The sequence below is a fragment of the Hordeum vulgare genome, chromosome 7H (genome assembly GCF_904849725.1).
Source record: "Hordeum vulgare subsp. vulgare chromosome 7H, MorexV3_pseudomolecules_assembly, whole genome shotgun sequence".
Taxonomy (NCBI): Eukaryota; Viridiplantae; Streptophyta; class Magnoliopsida; order Poales; family Poaceae; genus Hordeum; species Hordeum vulgare.
This window is the reverse complement of record NC_058524.1, coordinates 460,224,472-460,229,189: the sequence shown is the minus strand read 5'-3', so window position 1 is coordinate 460,229,189 and position 4,718 is coordinate 460,224,472.

Genomic DNA, 4,718 nt, shown 5'->3' with positions numbered 1-4,718 from the left:
AGCTAACTATGTCTTTTTGGAGCTAAATGGGCTAATTATCCCGTTTTAGAGGAAAACAAGCTAAGTATATAATATTAATGAGCTAACCAAGGTTCTTATGCCATTTTGAGGTTATTATGGCATTTTGGAGCTAAATTGGCTAATTATGTCATTGTTGGGAAAATTAAGGCAAGGAGAATATGAAAGAGGAGAAGAAAGAGGAGGAGGAGGAGAAGAAGAAGAAATAAAGAAGGAGGAGAAGGAGGAGGAGGAGGAGAAGGACTAGAAGGTCCTTGGCCTTCTTCTCCTTCTCCTCCTCCTCCTCCTCCTTCTCCTTCTTCTCCTCCTCCTTCTTCTCCTTCTCCTTCTCTTCTCTTTCTCTTCTTCTTTTTGTTCTTCCTTTTCATTTCTCCTCTTCTTGGAGCTAAATTAGCTAACTATGTCTTTTGCAGCTAAATGGGCTAATTATCCCATTTTAGAGGAAAACAAGCTAAGTATATAATATTAATGAGCTAACCAAGGTTCTTATGCCATTTTGAGCTTATTATGGCATTTTGGAGCTAAATGGGCTAATTATGTCAATTTTGGGGAAATTAAGGCAAGGAGAATATGAAAGAGGAGAAGAAATAGGAGGAGGAGGAGAATAAGAAGAAATAAAGAAGGATGAGAAGGAGGAGGAGGAGGAGAAGGACTAGAAGGTCCTTGGCCTTCTCCTCCTTCTCCTCCTCCTCCTCCTCCTTCTTCTTCTTCTCTTCTTCTTCTTCTTTCTTTTCATTTTTCCTATTTCTTCTCCTCTTCTCCTCTTCTTGGAGCTAAATTAGCTAACTATGTCTTTTTGGAGCTAAATGGGCTAATTATGTCATTGTTGGGGAAATTAAGGCAAGGAGAATATGAAAGAGGAGAAGAGAAACTTACCGTAGTGGTCATCAAGGAGGAGAAACACCTAGAGAAGGGTCGTGCGATGCCGCTCGGGAGTTATTCTGCAGAATAGATATTTTGCAATGTCTCAGTTAGCATGATGACACACAATTATTAATACTAGTTTATAATGAAACTCACCGTGCCAATCGAAGAGAAGACGGGCATCGGCGGAGGGACTTGACCGCTCTTCTCGCATAGACCCTGAAGAGTGGGTCGTATTAGTTAGTAATGAAACAGACATTACACACATGATTTGGCTAATGTGAAAAAAAACTTACCACAAAAAGCTCGTACAGGGCCCGTTGACCTGCCTCATTCCGGGACCTCTCCTCCTCAATCAATCGTGCCGTGGTCTGGTCCCTCTCATCAAGAGAAGCCTGACTTGCCAATCTCTCTTTCTGAAGAGCAGCCTGGCTTGCCAATCTCTCTTTCTCAAGAGCAGCCTGGTTTGCCAATCTCTCTTTCTGAAGAGCAGCCTGAAACACCATTCCTCGTTACCACAGTAATGATCTATGGTGACACACATAACGAAATGGATGAAAGTGTTCTTAGTCCGTACAACTAACCTCGATGGCAAGATCGACTGGCCGTGGACGACGCGTTATCTCAGGACAGCTGCTCGACTGGCGCACCTTGATCTCCGGGAGAGTGAGTGGACAACGTATTATCCCATCTCCAATGGCTATCGAGCCATGGGGCCTCCCGCCACCAGATATCATCACCAGCTCTGGATCCAAAGGTTCCTGGCTAGGGTTAAAGTCATCCCCTTTCGTAGCCTTCCCCGCGTCCCTGTATGCCACGAGCTTGTGGTGGGATGATATGTTAGTGAAGTTATTGGGATAATCCAAGTCAGACTCAGAGAATGCCTTCGCCTTCTTGTGCGAGGCAGTATGGGCCATGCCATAAAGGTCGTACAAGTGTGGCATCTCCGTCTTATTGTGATGCGCCTAAAATAGAGGAACAAAATATTAGCATGAAGAATGAATTGCATGAATCATGAAGCAAATCATATACCCACTTTTGTCCGAACTGAAGTAAGTTGGCGCTACCTTGATGGTGTGGCACACCAACCATTTGGCTACGCCGATCCTTCACATTCTCGTGGACGGCTCGCCAGCTGCCTGTGCACCACTCATCAACCAACGCCTCCCAACAATCCATCTTATCCGCACACCATCTCGGGGGCACCTGTAAGTTATTAGAAAGAATTTTGAGCGCTACGCCTATGAATGAAATCAAGAAAACTATGTAGAAGGACTTAAGAATAGGTAATTACCTTCATGTACTGCTCCTTCTTCAGAAACTTTCCACGGCAATCCTTCTTCTGCTTCTTAATACCACGCGTGGCGTAGTAGTATCGAATAGCCTGCGGCCGAGCCTCGTGGCGTAAGTTCTGTAGTAACCGCCTACACTCGGCCTCGATAACCTTGGCCGCATCCTCCTCATATCCATCCTCACACCAATAGAAGGTCTGTAATCAAACGTGAAAACACCGATTAGTACAATAATTAGCTATATTGTTAATTTTAGATTGTGTAAAAGGATAATTTACCCAAAAGCTCTTGATCACCATCTCGGCCCTCGTGTGGCACAAGACACCATCTATAATCTCCTCCGGCGGGGCCTGCGCAGCCTGGCAGTGCTCCCAGGAAAATCCTAGTGTAGGAACCTGACCCTCACCAGATAACGTGACTAACCCCGGGAAATTTGTCCGGCAAAGCACACCAAGGACGGAGTTCGGCCTGCGGACTCCAAGAGGGTGTACCCATCCCCTGCAGTATGATAAGGTCGAGCATTAGATATTTGAAAAACTTGAAGGCAAAAGCTAAAAAAAGAGTAAATGTACTTACCTATCTCCTTCAGGTTTAATCACCGGCCTCTCCTCGCGGGTAGCCGACATGACCGGGAGACGTGTACTACCACGCTTGTACACGGTTGCCCCGTCCACCTGCACATCGTCCTCACTATCCGTAAGCTCATCCCCGCCATCTCGGCCCCCTGAGCGACCCGGACCCTCGGTTCAATCCGGCAACTCGGTCCGATCCGGCCAGGTCTCCCATCCGGGCCTCTCCACGTCGGGTGAAGCCTCCGGAACCATAGTCTCATGGGCCGAATGCACCTCGACCCGAGGCTGATCCTGGACCGGAGTCTCATGGGACGAATGCCCGTCAACACCAGGCTCCTGGAACGGAGTCCCCGTAGCCTCCTCCACAAACGGGTCGACCATAGTAGTCCTATGCTTGGGTGAATGAGCTGGTGGTGGTGGAGAGGACGACTCAACAGTCCTCCTGGATCTTCCGCGGCCACCACCTCTCCCTATACCCTTCCCCTTCTTCCGTACCCGACCAGTCCCTCTCCGAGTGGGAAATGCCGCCGACGAAGATGAACCCACAGGTGGTGTCGACAGACTGTCTGCCAAGGCTCTATGGAGAGATAGGGGTGGAAGGGAAGTACCACCCCTCGTGCGGGGCGCCTCGGAAGAACCCGTCGAGCAATCTGGACCAGCGCCCACCATCTTTCAACACCTGGTGACCTGCCATGATAAAGATTAAAAGAAATTAGTACAACATAAAAAAATTGAATAACTGACATGAATAATAATATGTACATGAATAATAAAGATTAATATATATATAATTTAAGTTGTGAATCTTACAAACTAATAATCATCATCAATAAATGCATCATCATCATCACTATCACACATGTCTTCATGAATGAGGTGCTCATCGGGTTCGACGGCGTGAAGTTGTGAAAGGCCTTTCTTTAATTGTTGAAGCATTGACATGTCATCCGCATCAGTAACCTCTACGAGTTCCAGGTCTTCTGGTTCCGACTGAGGGCTGGAGTCGGATTCATTGTCGATGTCTATTTCCATGTTCTTGGGTGAAGCACGTCGGTTCTTGAAATGTTTCTTGGAAAGACGTGTTTCTTGGAAGGATTCTCCATCATATGTGTCTGGGTTAATGTGAGGTTCATAATCCTGTTCATTTGGGAGAGGTGGTCTGACATGTGGCGGCACTTCATAAACAACATACCAACCTTCCAAATTCTTATCCGTTTGGCATGCCCACGGTAGATAGAAAACTTGGGTCGCCTATTGAGCCGTAATATAGACATCGAGAACACCTAAATGGGTGTTTGGATTGATTTCGACTAGTCATATATGTTCATGAGTCCTTCTAGTCTCCTTCGGCTGGAACCAATAACATTTGAAGACTAAGACATTCGGTGGATTTTCACCATAGAATTGAAGTTCATACATTTCTTCAACTCTTCCATAATACTCGATAACACCTTCGCCGATAGAGAGACACCACAATTTGTAGATTTCCGATCGGGCATAGATAGCTCTTTGCCAAAGGTACGAAAGAGATACCCGTTGATGTTGTATTTCTCAAATGAACGGACCTTAGAGTCAAAACCATTAGCGACTTGTCTCAATTCGGCGTCCATAGACTCTGAATTAGCCTACAAGTTTAATACGAAATGATTGTTGCATTAGCCGCAAGTTAGACCAAGAAATGAAATGGTCCATTATTGATAATTACCGTTTGTTTGAACCCAGAGATGAAACCGGGATAGCCGCCTACTGTCTTTGACAGAAGTTCATACTCTTCGACGGAATCATTTTCGATCACCGCTCCATCCAAAAATTTGGTAACGTAACAACTGTTTGAAATATCCGAGAATAAGAGCAGTTCAAATGAATTAGAAGTTACGGGAAAATGTGCCAATAACTCACTCGATGTACGACCGCACTTCTGTTAGGTTGTTGAAGATATACAACGAAATGTTCCGCCATTCTTCGACATCCA